This window comes from Theropithecus gelada, chromosome 2 (genome assembly GCF_003255815.1).
Source record: "Theropithecus gelada isolate Dixy chromosome 2, Tgel_1.0, whole genome shotgun sequence".
NCBI classification, from domain to species: domain Eukaryota; kingdom Metazoa; phylum Chordata; class Mammalia; order Primates; family Cercopithecidae; genus Theropithecus; species Theropithecus gelada.
In genome coordinates, this window is record NC_037669.1 from 75,912,886 (window position 1) to 75,928,371 (window position 15,486).

General features: G+C 42.5%; 1 protein-coding gene across 1 annotated transcript in view; it reads left to right on the forward strand.

Annotated features, from left to right (window-relative positions):
• The first annotated feature begins 262 nt into the window (after positions 1-262).
• The window catches only part of PRICKLE2 (prickle planar cell polarity protein 2), a 132,202-nt gene continuing 116,978 nt past the window's right edge, over positions 263-15,486 (forward strand). The window contains exon 1 of the mRNA XM_025377059.1: positions 263-809. The gene's annotated coding sequence lies outside the window, so the exon portion shown is untranslated. The remainder of the gene's footprint in view (positions 810-15,486) is intronic.

The window sequence follows — 15,486 nt, forward strand, 5'->3', positions numbered from 1 at the left end:
ATAGGCATGTGTCTTTAAAGCCTCTCTTCTTATATGTGATTTTTTCGTGCTCATTTGGAGGTTGCGTAGCTGGGCCTTTGCATCCAGCAAAGGCTTCCTTCCCCTCTCCCTGGCTTGGGGATTATTGATTTGGAAGGCAAGGCTAATTTACATGTAAATAAATCTCAGCACTGGGCAGCGGGATGGGACGTCCAGATGCCGTGACTGACTTGCTGACATCACAGCTTCATTAGCATGCGGAGGATGCAAGCACTGCAACAGCGACTTCTCAGGCACCACCAGCAGCGCCACCGACAGTTATTATTATTTTTTGACCGAGCAGCACATTTCCTGGTTCAGTGGCTTGAGGTCTGTGAGCAGCTGACTAGTCGCCCCGGGTCTGGCACAGGATCAGCTGGTGACGCTGAGGCTGGAGTCTGGAACTTCTTCCTTCAGATTGTCATGAAGAAGGGGAGTTAAGAGGAAACTGGGGGTCCTCGGGAAGGCGATCTGAGCACTCAGGCTGATCCAAGGAAGAGTAGAAGTCATACTTTTTTTTTCCCTGCTTGGTGAATTCCCCAGCAGAGTCTGGATCCAGCAGTGCTGTTTTCCCCGAGGGAATGTGGAACAGCTCGGCTTGAGTCTGCTGCCAGCTTCAGGAAGGGTTCAGACTGTAAAGGGGGTTTGAGGAGAAGATGCTTTGGCTGCCTGAGGTCCTGCTTGCATTCTTAGAAGTCAGACCCAGGGAGAAAGTGAACTGGGACAATTGACAAGCTCCAAGGGTCTGGCAGAAGCTTCCTCCGAGACTGGGCATTTCATCCTCCCTGGAGGTGGGTAAGAAATTTGCTCTAATTCACAAATTAAACAGCAGCGTATTTTCTAAGGAGGATGAGAAAAGCCAGATCTAGGGCCTTTGCATTGGTGGGGGGGATACTGGGCTTCATTTTCTTGGCCAGGTAGCATTTTTGGTGGCCCTCTGACCCCTTTTGCCTTTTCTATGCTTATTAGAAAGCTCGATTGCAAAGTGTTATGTCACAGCTCTAGGGAGTCCTGAAAAAATGCTTAAATCTTGGTGCTTAAGAAGAAGCAGCGTTTCTCTAAAAGTCTAGCTTTCTTTAAATAACAATAATAATATGGGGAAGGGGGCTAACAGACCAAATACCTGATAGTGTTCATGCACAGTAGTCTTTTCAACATATGATGTCAGAAACCATTAGGGGATCTGAGGAACAAGGACTTAGCTGAGACTTCCAGGTAAAGAAATGGCTTTCAAATTATTTAGGTTTAATTTTAGACACTGCTTTCAGATTAGAAATGGTGACAGAGCTTCAGAATATGACTGCATAGCCTGGCTGAAACACATGATTCGGTTTGCCCTCTACGCTGGGTTTCTTGAGGGAGTGATCATAGTTAGTTCTCCTCACTCTTGGCTTCTTGAAAACCAATCATAGCATTACTAATTTGCCATGGAGGTCTTGTGATGAAATACAGATTTTTAATCCCATGGTTTTTTGTTATGCGGTCTTGGACTATGCTGGGGTCCAGTGGGACTTCTATGAATCATAAATAATCCAGGCTGGGCCAAATCGCACCGAGGTTAGTGATCCATGCCAGATGCGATGCCATCCGCTGGTCCAAATGTGGCTCTTGTCTAACTTAGGCACATAGATTATTTCCCCAGTGAGAGAGTTCTGCTTCCCATATCAATGCATGTATGAGCACAGTCAGGGGAGGGCTCCAGTGTGCCATGAATATGTAGACATAGACTGCCGTGTACTGAATCTGCAGCTGGTAAGGCTGTGATTTGCTTCGCCTGCACATCTCTTCCCAAAGAGTGTTTTAAACCATCTCAGTGAGACTTAAACTAAACGAAGCTGCCTTGCCTCTTTGCTAGAGGCCAAATTGGCTGCTGTAATCCTGCTCCTCAGAAGGCTTACTGCCTGCTGATGGCTTTCACAGATGGGTCGGGATGAGTGTCCCCAAGGGCTCCAGAGTAAGTCACAACTTTGACATAATTACCGTATTTTGGAAATTTGGATTTTAATGCCTCCTTGAGTGCTTATAAAGGTTTTGCCTTTCCATCAAATGCTCCTTCCCCTTGGGAATTCTGTTTTTAATGTGAAAATTAAAACATACTGGCTCCATTGGGCATCTCAGTCTATAAAGATTCACGGGGCAGCCGGAAATAGTAAAATAGCATTGTTTGAAATGGTGTGTTTATAAAGATTTACCCATGCAATGTGAGGGAAAAAATAGAAATAGAGGAAGAAAGATGCATTTATGGAAGCTTAAAGAATGAGAAGGGAACTTAGAGGTTAAACAGCATGAGATGATATTTATCCAGGGCTCAGACTTTGGAGTTGGAAAGAGCTGAAGATACTTAGAGCTACCTATTTTTTCCAGTAAAGTGGAGAGAGCAATGGAATCTATAGGTAGGGTGATAGGTGGAAGGATTTACTGAGATGACCTTTGAAAAGCACAGTGGCAACCACGTAGTAAATACTCGGTAAATATTAGCTGCTATTGTTGTTTTGTTGTTGTTGTTCCCATTTTGTCATTATCATTATCAATATTGTTGCTAAAAAACATGATAGTATTGAAAAGGCAACATATTCACATCCGTTTGCCTGCAGAGGGGTTTTGCTAGCAGAAAAGATGCCATCTCTGGTACTGTTACAGCCAAACGATTCCCACTCAAAGAAACTTTCCACCCTATTGATTGAGTTGACAGAATAAAGTATATTATCCAGAACTACTGTATTTTGCAGAACTGAAAGTGACCAGCTGGTATAATGAAAATCATTTAGAACTAGCTGGGGCTTAGGCAGCCTTAAAGAAGGCATTCTGTTTTGGCAGCTGACAAGTTACATGTAGAAAGCTGTGGGGTCCCGGTTGGAATCAATGCATTTCTAGATTTCTCTTCTGCTTCAACTATGCATGTGAGAGACAGTCCTTTTCTTTCTTCGTTCTTTTCAGTGCAGACATTGAGCATTTTCTTCTCCATCCAGGGAGGCCATTGGATACGTGCTTAACCTGCTGGTTGGCTCCTCAGAAGTTCCAAGGCTGAATTTTTGGCACCATCTGGGTGCCTTCAGCTTGTGGGTTGGCTGCTAAGGGAAAGGAATAGGCCTCCCCTGCCTGCCTGCCCACCCATGGCCCAGTCTGTCTGCTCTTGTTTTGTGTCACTGCCATGGTACAATTTTGCCAGGCTTGTGGTCTGCCTCCTTCATGCCAGTGGGCCTATTTCTATCACACAATTGGACTACTGTTTCTCTCCCTTTCCTCCCAAGATCTTTCTTTCTAATTTAGGGGAACTCGAACTCTGACACAGGGATCTGAAAGACAAAGGTGGATTAGAAGAGTCAGAGGAGTCTGCCGTAACATTCTTTCTCAAGAAACTCAGAACTGGGTGTTGGTCATTCCTGGTTGCTACTGATCTTTAGTAGAGTTGTGTTTTGCGCGGAGAATAATATTTATACCTTGACCATAGCCCACCTCCCTTACCTCCTGATGGGATGTGTGATCTCAGGAGAGTTACCTGACCTCTCTGAACTTTGGCTTCCTCATATGAATATTGGAAATAAAGTCCCCTGAATGCATGGGATTGCTGTGAAGATAGCGGCTATAATGCCCTTGCCCAATTCCTGGTACTGACCGGATGTAGAGCATATTTCCCAGTTAATCCCAATCTATGAACAACAGGGGGCAGTAATTTTAATATTTATTTAACAGAGAAACTGAAGGCCAATAGAATTAAATTAGAAATCAATAACAACAAGGTATTTGGGAAATCCAAATAAAATGACATAGCAGATGACAAACCTTGGTACCCTGTCTAGTGCTTCTTTTAATAAACATCAATTCCAAACCTTCTGAGTTTGAATAGGGCTCAATGATCCAACTGCACTGCCTGCCTCGAATTAGCAGAAACCTCTTTATTTAGTAGCCCCGAAGCTGTGGTCATTTCTTCTCTGCTGTCTGTAAAAACACACAAGAGTCAAAAGGCTGTGTCCCTCAGATAGGAATTCTGGGTGGCATTGGGATAAAGACTTTCTTTTGTGCTTAAAGACCCACTGAAACCTTTCTCTGTTCATTCCCTCCATGATTGTGGTGCTTATAAACAGGGAACTGCTGGTGACCATGAGCTATTTGCAAACTAAGAAGCTTGAGGATGAGGTATTGACGAAATCTGTTTTCTTTGTTGATGCTTTTGATTGACATTTGCCCCTTTGCTCTGTCTTAACCTGTAAACATTTAAAATGAAATGTTCTGGTTTTTATGCCGTGTGTGTGTGTATGTATGTATGTTTGAATCAAGCAGGGGTGAAGATCTCTTTTGGGAATTGAGTCAGTTGAGTTTGGAGACTTGATTTTCTTTTTTCTTTGGCCTATTGTCTGAGCAGTTTATTATTTGGCGTCTGAAAACCATAAGCTTGCTTGTTGTGTTATTTCCCTGGGGATAAGGCAGAGGAGAAAAAAGCAAGGCTGGAGAGAGGGGAGAGAGTGTGTGAGTTTGGATGGAGCTTTAAGAGGAGAGGAGGGAAAGGAAGACAGAATGGAGAAGCAGCTGGGAGAATATCAGAGCAATTGCCAATCCACCATGAAAGTGCAAAGCTGAAGGTTCCCTTTGGGCGAAGTTGCAACTCAGAAGGCAACTCTGTTCTCCTTTAGCTAAAAACTCCTCTCCCCATCTGTCCTACAAAACTCACAGCGAAGCCATTTTAAATCCGAAAACCCTCCTTATGACTAAGCACAGCACATGTTTTCCACTAGAGCACCATGGACCATTTCTAAAAGTACATTAATTAAAAGGAGCATATTTTCAAGTACAATATGAACCTGCCTTTCCCTGGTGAGTGTAGGGGGTAAACTTCAGTGCATGTTTGGCCATGAAGTCTGTAAAGATCAAATTGACTAAACCAAGCACTCAGATACGAGTGTTGACTTGGAAGATGAAACCTAACACTCCAGAGGGCACAGAATCCAGAGATGTCGCTGGTTGGAACTGGAGGCATGAAGAAAATCAGGGCTGGCCTCATTTGACAAAGCACTGCCAGAGTCATGCTCACTCAGAACAGCAGAGTGAACCCACAGGAGGAAGCAATAGTGGGCGGGGGAGGGGGGGTCTCTGATAGCTCCCTTCTTCCTGGTGCTAGTGTTTGAGCTGCTGTATGTGTTTGAGCTGCTGTTTGTAAGTGTTTGGAGCACTGAAGGCAGCACAGGAGCCCTTTCTTTATCTCTTCGGACATGGAGAAAGATCCACTTCTGGTTGGTATGTTTTCCAACCCAGCATCCAGCCTGCTTCAGGTGATGGGAGACTGACTTGAGTTGCCTCCATTCGTCTCACACTGGGACTGCTGTTGGCTTCAAGTCACCCTCCTCTCTTTGACTCCTTAAAATGAAACCTTGTAAATATTTTCCAGCCCCATCCAGGGTTAAGGGTAGCCAGGGCAGAAATTCTTAGCATTTCATTTCAACTGGGCAAGATGCCAATTTTTCCAGCTCTTTTCTTGGCATCCATTCATCAGTTATGAGTCCTTAGAGATGCCTGCTCATGAAAGTTCCAAGACTTAACTGAGAAACAGCCATATTTTCTATGGTCACAAAATCTGGTAAGGTTTTAAGGTAACTGTTAATATAGAAGGCAATGTATGTTTTGGGTGTCTATGTATCTGTTATAGTCTGTGGTTAATGTTGATGTGGATGTATGATAACTGTCATAGACTGAGCGCCTACTGAGTGCTTGCTGTGAAAGATGCTTTATGTAAACTTGCCTTGTTAATTCTTACAGCAATCATGCAGCTAGATATTATTGGTTCTATTTAGTAATTGAGAAATCAGGACTCCTGGAAGTTAAGTAACTTGTTCAAGCTTACACAAACAGTAAAGAGTAATGGTGGGATTCGAACCCAGGGTAATCAGAGTCCAAAGCCTGTCCACCATTCTAGGCTTCTTTATACTTTTCATTATAATGTCCCCTGGGGATGTTGTTTATTTCTCTTATATTGTTCCTTTATGAATCCCTCATTTGAGAAACACCTCATTGTTTAGCCATTGAATTAAAATCTCATTGGTTGATCTTTGGTCAAGTTGGAAACACCCAAGAGAATATGTCAGACTTGAAACAGAACATAGTGGTGTCTTCACCTTCTGCTTTTAATGTGACTTTTGGAATGAAAGTGTGAGATTGCTTGGAAAGTCAAAAGACACCCTGAGATGAAAAGTAAAAACTGCAGGCAAATGGAAGAAGTCCTTTGCTGGACTACAGAGAACACAGGGAATTCTTCTGGTCTAAACTTGTGGCTATGGGGAGACAGACCAATGGGAGTTTGGAGAGAGGGAAACCAAGCTTGTTGCTCTTGGTCGCCAGTTGTGTGCACATCAGGTTCTAACTAAAATGTATGTTTCCCTTTTCCAAGCCTCAGTTCTTTCATCTTGAACATGAAGGTCCTAAATCAGGTGATCTACACGTTGTCTTCCAGCCATGACCTTGATGAGTGCGAACTTTCAGAATGAATTCAGCCTCGTCAGGGAAGGAGTGTAATTTGCACTGTCGGCCGCTTTTGGCGGGGAACTAAAAGGTCAGGTTTTAGATCAGGACCTGACTTCTCTGTGTTGTGAATATGTGCTGGACTATGAGAAGTGGTAGCCCCCCGGAGAATGACGGGAAGCTTCCTGGAAGAACGTCTGACCTTTGGATGCTTTGCACTAGTGGAAAGGGGGTGGCAGTGGGCAGTGTGTCGGTGCTGCTCGTTCACTTTCAGAAGCTCTCCGGGGCTTTGTTATGTATGCAAGCATCCTACAGAGTGCTAGAGACCAAGGCTTCTCAAATTTAATGTGCATCTACCTGGGGGCGTTGCTGAAATGCAGATTCTGAATTTTTAACAAGCTCCCCTGGGATGCTGATGCTACTCCTTCTAAACTACCTTTATAATAGGCATAGAGGAAAGAAAATTTGACTAAATTCAAGAGGTCCAGAGTCTAGTTCCAATTGTTGCTTATTTGAGTAAACCTCAAATAAATCACTCAGCTGCACCATGACTCAGTTTCTCCATCTGCAGATAAAATAATATCTACTATTTAATGATTACTGTGTGTCAGGCACTGTGTTCACTAGGTGTTCACTGTTTTATGTGCTGTGTTTTACTTGATCCTTGCGTTAGGAGGCAGGCTTTGTTACCATCTGCATTCTGCAGTAACTCAGCCCAGAGAGGTTGACTAACTTGACCAAGGTCACATAGCTAGTTAGTGGCCAACTTGGGATTGGAATTCATATCACCTGACTCTGGAACCTTCACAACTTATAGACATAATAGATGTGAAATATCTTGGGACTTACTGTGTGAATGTGTATGTAATTATATGATATGTACAATTACCAATATTTCAGGTACTTGAGATTGTAAGAAGTAGATGTTTCCCAGATGAGGTTGTATTGTTTTTAAGTAAAAAATGTTCTGATTTATAGAAATTAAAGTAAAAGGCATTGTGAAGTTTCAAAAAGCACAGGTGTTTGCTCCGTTGTCACCTGGGGTGGGGAGGAAGTGGTACATGAAAGGAGTATTCTGAGGAATGGGGGGTTTTGGTTAACTGAGGTTTTATTTTAAATTAAATCCCAGTTCATTATCCGTCTTGGTTTTGTAAATTTGGACAGTATGACAGATACCTTTTCTGCCTTAATAGGAAAAGCAGGGTTAGCCCAACTGAGTATGTCTTGTGATTCAGGCTATGGCAGCCATGCAAATTATTGTCCTGAAAATGAATCCTAGTGATCCTATTTTGTAAGGAAGCCAGAAGAGGTTGATTGTGAACATTATCAGAGCTTGATATTTGTCACCTCACTAGACACCAGGCTGTTTGGACTTCACTCTTATAAATGTCCTCCATATGATTAATATGTCAAATACCTGGCACCTATATCACCATACTCCAGTCTCCTTTGTCCACTTCAGACCTCACAAATAATCGACACATTTTTTCTGTCCAGCCCCAGTGCATCCTCAGAGTCCTTCTCAACACAGCACTGGAGGCAGCCTATACCCATGAGTTACAGTTGGCCCAGGAGATTTACCCTACATGCGAACTCAACCGTTGGATACCCCCGGAAGTTGGTTCTCTTTTCAGTTTAGTAAGTACGTATTGAACACCTACCAACAGCCTAAGCGTGCTGAAATGAAACCCTATTTTCCATTCACTCAGTATTTTATTTGTTCTCATGAATGTGAATGTTCTGCAGGCTTACTGAAAGGTTTAGTTAATTACTTAATGGGTACACTGTACACTATTCACATGATGGAAATACTAAAAGCCCAGACTTCACCACTACGCAGTATATCCATGTATCAAAACTGCACTTGTACCACCTAAATTTATACAAATTAAAAGGAAAGTTTAATTTTTGGTAAATTAAGGTTTTAATATTCTTTTTTTCTTTCTTTCTCTGTAATATACATCCTGTTGTTCTGAGTAATACCTCAGGACTTCTGTCCCTTTTCATTACCAGTGATGTAGGTCTTTCTCCAGGTCTCCTGCTGTGATTCTGTCAGAGGAATACCTCCTTTACAAGGGGCTGTTTTCTGTAGGCATCCTCCGGGCAGTCCAGCCATTGGTTAGGTAGTCAGGGGATATGAAGCGCGTGCTCCTGGCTCAGCAACTGCATAGCCCTCAGCTAAAGCTCTCCCCTTCCCCTGACGGCTTATCCATCAAGAGTCAGAACTTCATTTAAATCGCTGCCTGAGTCGATTACTCACTTTTGAGTTCATCATCTCAGAAGTTGCCAGGAAAGCCTGTCAAGACTAGAAGCTTGCCGCTGACTGGAAAGATGACACCCCCCCACCCTTGTGTCCTGTGCAGGTTGGGCCACTCCGAAGGGCCTGCCTTATTAGAAAGGAGGGTGAAAATGCACAGCAAAGAATTCACGTGCTCCTCTCTCAACAGGAGTGTTGATTCTTGCTAGACTGGCTTCTGAAAGGGGAATAAGTAGAAAGCAGCATCATCACGGGGCCTGATTGATCGGAAAGCTTGAACCTGCCTTCTTTTCACTGTGTCAGTTTGGCTGCCTAACCAGCTGCCTAAACACTCATGTTGTTTGCCCTTGTAATGCTTAAAAATGATTTTAAACCCTGCACCACTGAATTGCTAAGATGCAGCATCCTAAATGGTAACTATGATATCATGTGCTATTTTGAATTTTTAAAAGAATGTTACAGAGAGTGAGAAATAGCAGTTGAGCATCTGCGAGATGTAAGGCGCTGACTTTGGCCCTGTGGGTAGTTTAAAATATCACAGCCGGTCTTTTGCACTTAACCAGTTTTCCAAACAGGTGTTTTTAGCTTAGGATCCCTGGACAGCAAAGGACCAGACATAATTGATGAACTCTGAAATTTAACGCAAAATTTTCTGTGAATGTGTATATGTCCATTTTTTAAGGGAGAGGATCCCAGCTTTCATCAGATTCTTAAGGGCATCAAGTCACCCAAAAGGTTAAGAACTGCTAAGTTGGGTGGTAGGTTGTTGCAAACTCATCCAGAGAATTCTCTACAGGTTAATGTGAGACTGGAAAAAAGAAATGTTCTTCTGCCCCAGAGAAATGCAACATTTTTCTACATGATTACCCAGGAGCTAATGTTAAACCCTGTGGAGCTAGAAGGAGAGAGTTACCTGATTTTCTTCCATTTTATAGATGAGTAAATTGAGGGTCGTGGTCTCAGATGCCAAAGCCACAGGAGTTCTTGTTGCTTCTCTCTCTCACTTTTTATTGTTCACTCAACAGTTTAACAACTTTTTGAACATGGCCAGAGTTTTTCAGTATTTCTGTACTTGAGGCATTCTTTCAAATACTTGACATTTTGCAGTACAGTAACAGAATTAAATTACTACACTATAGTTATGGTACATTCTCAGCAATAATACATTTTTCTCTACCTCATCTTAAGTTTTTGCAAACTTTCATTTAATTGAGGACAAAGGCAGTCTTTCTTTAATGTGATCTTGGCCAAACACTACTCATCGTGTAGTTGAATCACACTCTACATTTTTGACATCGTTGTAGCAATATACATTTTCAGTTACTGTAAAAAAATAAATATGAAAAATAAAATTTACACTTTGGTTATATCTTGTTTGTAGCCCACTGGTTGCAGCTAGATTTCGGACTAAGTATTAGAAAGTCAAAATTTCAAAGAGCTACTTATTGAATACTTATTATTGTTATTCTAGATATAGGATTTTTAAAATTTACATTACAATGGGAAAAGGTATTATAGACACACCAATAAAAAAAATGGTTTCTGATGTTAAGGAAAAAAAATTTAAAGGATACTAAAATGGGGAGAGTATATGAGAAAGGGAGGTGGGCTGTTTTTTATATGATCCTTGGTGGAGACGTCTTTGGTTGATGATGGGAACAGTGAAAAGCAGGCCAGCTCCTGAAGTACTGAGGGAAGGGTCTTTTGGGCTGAGGAGCAGCTACTGCAAAGATCCTAAGAGAGGGACAACCTTGGCAAATTCAAAGGACAAATAAAGGCTGCTGAGGCTGGAGCAAGATGGGGAATAGAGTAGAACAAAATAAATTTGGAGAGAGAGGAACAGACCAGGTTATATAAGATCTTGTAGGCTATGGTTAAAGAGTTTGTGCTTCATTCTCATTGTTGTGAGAAGTTAATGGCACATTTTAAGCAGGAGAGCTGAGTGTTATCATCATTGTTTAAAAAGCAAACAGTGGTGGAAATTAGATTCTAGAAGGGCAGGCATGGAGGCAGGAAATTAAGAAGTAAGCTATTGTAGTAGCTCAAGCAGGAGGTAATGGTGAATTGGACTAGGATAGTAAAGACAGAGTTGGTAAAAAGAGATAATGAATAAATGACTAAGACTCATCCCGTGCACCAAGGAAGTCCACGGTCCCGGCTCCTTGTTGTTCATTTCATCAACTGTGCTCAAAGTGTGTGGGCGTTGCTACATCTAACAGGCTTGGGATACAGTGTGGGGGCTGGGATGGAGGAGGAATACATCCTTCAACCAGCACCTTGTCAAATCGGAGTATAACAAATTTTTTAATATTTTCAAAACCTTACTCCTGTAGACCATGTGAATCCAATTCATCAAGGGCTTCTTTCCAAAAAATCATGAAACCAGGAAATGTTGTTTTCTTTCTGTGTACCTCCCTCCTTCCTTTCACTGCTGCAAGAATGAGGAAGCAAGTTGTAACTCAGAACAAAACCACAAAAACCTTTCCATAGATCCAGCTCGAATCAGGGAAATCAGCATCTCACTTTTGCTGCCTGTCCCTCCTGTAGAAAACCCTGAGAATTTTGTTTGTTTGGTTTCTTTCTTTGGACTTGACTAAAGCCAGGTCTCTCCTGAAAATAATGTCTTTCCCTGTTGTGTCTAACTCAATCTGAATTGAGGGGCTTTACATCCAGCATTGGTGTCTGGTAAACCTCCAGTCGCTCGATTCTCTTGTTTCGCAAGTCCACTGGGGTCGTCCGGAGCCTCTGGCCTCGTTTGCTGAGCAACATGGATTTCTGGGAAGTTTTTGCCTCCAGCCCTTCAGCACAGATATTAAAGGGCCCCTGTCAAGTTTCGAAGGGTGTGACCATTGCCAGAATCCCCACAAGCCAAGCCCCTGAGGGATTCCACTGCCAGCTGGCTCACGTCCATACCAGAGATGGCTGAATTTCTGTGGTTCTCTGTGCATGGAGCTGGCCCAGTTCCCCTGGATGAAAGGCGGCCTAATATAAACTGAAAATGTTATTAATAAGCAGCCACTTAAGAATTTCCTATGACTTGCCAGTGATTCGGGGGCCTCTATGTGAACACGGAAAAAAGCACAACTTGTTTTACATGGATTAAGGGACCAGGGCAGCCAATCCGGAGGGGCTGCCAAAAGGTATTCAGGTGTTTGGTGAAGGGCTTTGGGTAAGTTCCACAAACTCTTTGAGGCTTGGTTGTCCTGTCTGTAAAATGAGAAGGATAACCATAATTTTCTTCTCATAGTGTGGTTTGAGGATTAACTAAGAAAAGCATGGAAACTGTTTGACACAGAGCTTGGCACATACTCAGAAAATGTTTTCTGAAAAAAAGTGGAGAAATCACACCCCAAAAATGAAGCCAAACTGACCTTATGCCCCTGAGCTCAGGGGAAAATGAGTAAACTTAAAGTTCCAGATACCTCTAGCATTCAGTAGTAACCACAGTACTTGGCTTCTCTGAACTTCACTTTCTTCATCTATAAAGAACCCCTGCTCTTCTGACTAACCTTGTAGAGATTATTGGCGATTCAAAAGTTACATGAAATGAAAGGGCTTGGTGACTCTATAGTTCTTGATTCATCCAACAGGTCATTAATTTACTGTCTAACCTGTCTGCCTTATTGCATCTTGGTATGAAAAGAAAGTCATGGCCGGGTATGGTGGCTCACGCCTTTAATCCCAACACTTTGGGAGGCCAAGGCGGGTGGATTACCTGAGGTCAGGAGTTCGAGACCAGCCGGGCCAACATGGTGAAACCACGTCTCTACAAAATACAGAAAATTAGCTGCGCATGGTGGGGCATGCCTGTAATCTCAGCTAGTTGGTGGAAGGCTGAGGCAGGAGAATTGCTTGAACCCGGGAGGCGGAGGGTGCAGTGAGCCAAGATTGCGCCATTGCACTCCAGCCTGGGCAACAAAAGAAAAACTCCATCTCAAATAAAAACAAACAACAACAACAACAACAACAACAAAATAGTCATTAGTATGACCTTGAAGAATTAAAAACTTGGTCAAGGATACATAATCCTTTGATAGGGATAACAATAAAATTACCTTGCCCAGTTCAGCACGCCTTTAAGTTTACATTAAGGATTTGGTAAGACTTATCAAAATGAATTGTTCACCACCCATCTGTTTTCCATTGATCTCTTTCCATCCTAACTGGAATAGATTAGTAGGGTCTAGATTGACTTCTAGAGAACAAGAACCCTAACTACTTTTGTTTGTTTGTTTGTTTGTTTGACTTTGTATCTGTAGACATAGGGTAGGATCTAGCACACGGGCACATTGTCAAGTTTCATTATACCATGAATGTTGTATATATTAAGTTGTTAAATCCTAATGGCAACTCACCGAAGTTAGGATTTGAACCCAAGTTATTGTAACCACAGAATCTAAGATCCTAACCCACTGCGGTATACTGCCTTTAAGTCCTTAGGGAATATTTTATGCCTCAGATCTTGTCTATATAAGTTTAGCCAACTTCATCCACAAAGAAGGTAGAGACTAAACAAGTACTTCAGCAGGTGGAATGGAAGAGAAAAGCAAACAAAGAGGTGTTTTGTGGAGTCTTCTGATCCTTGCCTTGAAGTTTGGAGGTGAGGTGTGTTAGAATTCAGTTTTCATCCATTTCCTCAGAAACTGTTCCCACAAAGGATTTACAAGGAAAGGAAGGGGTCTTAGAACTTGCTCTGATAAATGTCCAATGAAGCAAAAATGTGCATGCCATAAAATCACAGGTGGCATGTAGACAAAGTGAAGTGGAGAAACATATCTAGAAGGAGTCACCAACTCTATCTAGCTTGGTTTATTCTTTGCAGAGCAGCAGGTCTGACAGCCAGCTGAGGAAATCAGAGCTTTTCTAGATACCCCACAGCCTTGCACAGGGATACAGTGATGTGGGGATGCAGGTAGTAGTGTTGCCATGGAGACACCATCAGTGGCCAAGCTCTTCTCCTTTGAGGGCTCACTCCGTCTACTCATCACGAAGTTGAATTAGCTCTCTATGTGCTTGGTAGGCGATTCCTCACTGGCTTGTGAATGCTTTTAAAATAAAGCTAAAACTCCCTCCCAGCTACCACCTTGTTACCGTCCTAGACTCCTGTCAGCATCTCAGTGACACCATGTTCTGTCCCCTTCCCATGACTTTATTTGCCTGTTAGGAATACTCTTTCATTATCTTTTTGCCTAGAAACTTCTCCTACTCAGCAACCTTTGGCTCCAGCTTCCTCAAGGAGGCCTTGCCTGATTTTTCGTTAACCAGGAATCTTCTGTAACACAGTGGCTGACACATTAATGATGGCCTAACAACAGAGATGCAGTACCAACCACTTTCTTTGTTTTAAAACTTTTTATTTTGTAAAATTGCAAGGTCAGTTAGATCAAAGTTACAAGAATAGTATAACAAACTCCCAAAACACCCTTCTAGATTTTTCTGTTAACATGTTGCCACATTTGTGCTGCTTGTTCTCTCCCTCTTTTCCTCTCTCTCTCCACACACACCGTCATATACACATAATATTTTTGTTGAACCATATGAGAATAAATTGCAAACATCATCCCTTATCTGTATGTATTTCAGCATCTTTCTCTTCAAAACAAGAGCATTCTTTTAAATATCTTTTTCATAAGAACTCTCCACTTTGAAATTTATGGTCTAGATATTTCTGGCTATGTTGTTGTGTCAGATAGAAATTCCTTTTTATTTTTTAACCCCTTGCAACACCTACCACAACGCATGGTACATAGTAAATGTTCAGTGAATTATTGTTTAATAAATGAAGTTGACTGCCACAAGTATTTCAGCATTGCCTCTGTTCTGCCTTTTGGACTCATGGTTCCTACTGCTGTAGAAACTCTACCTTGTTGCTTGAGCCTACTTGTCTGGCCTGTGGGAGAGGGCAGAGAGCCCCAAGGAGTGGTCTTCAACCTATGGCTGTTGATAACTGGTGGATAAGTAGCCCTACTTCCTTGACTCCCAAGGGGAATGTATCTGAGAAATGTTCTGTACTTCTCCCATAGGTCCTCAGCTGAAATGAGTTCTGGTTGCTCAAAGCTGCTACCTGTTCATTAACTTACCCTCTATTTGCATTCTACCCTTCCCCACTTTCATTCTTCTGTTCCCTGTCAGGCCTTTTTGGGATCATCTCCCGCAAGATTCAGATATCTTCCAAGAGTCTGATTCTGGGGAAACCCAATCTAAGATACTGCCCCTCAATGACTGAGACATCATTCCTGCAAATCACAGTACAGTAAGAGATCTTTAAATTATCTGTTTCCAAGCAAAGTCACCCAGGAGGCTTATTTTTAAAAGGGAAGGCATTTCTGCTGCTCAAAAGTTACAAGATAAATTAGTCTAAAGTAGGACACTGCATGTAATTCTTCATTGAAGCATGAATTGGCATATTAAGAAGAGGAAACAACTGCCCCTGAAAATTACCCTGTACCAACTTCAGTAACCCCTGGGAGAGAGAAGCACTTCTTAGTGCAGATGGCCAGAGCCGCTGGAGCCCAGCCGGAAGGGAAGGAGTTGGATAGGACCAGGCAGCGTGGTCTTGGCACTCAGCACACACCAGCCTCATACCCAGCTGGCCCCGTCACAGTCTCCGCCCTTGAGCTTCTGTGTTTATTAGGAAACCATTTTTCCTTTCTCACAGAGATAGAAATCTTGCTCCCAGACATGGCAAGTGTCAAGGTTCATGCCTGGGTCCCTCATTCAGACGGAGTGTTTGCCAAAAAAGGGGAAAAACAAAGTATTGT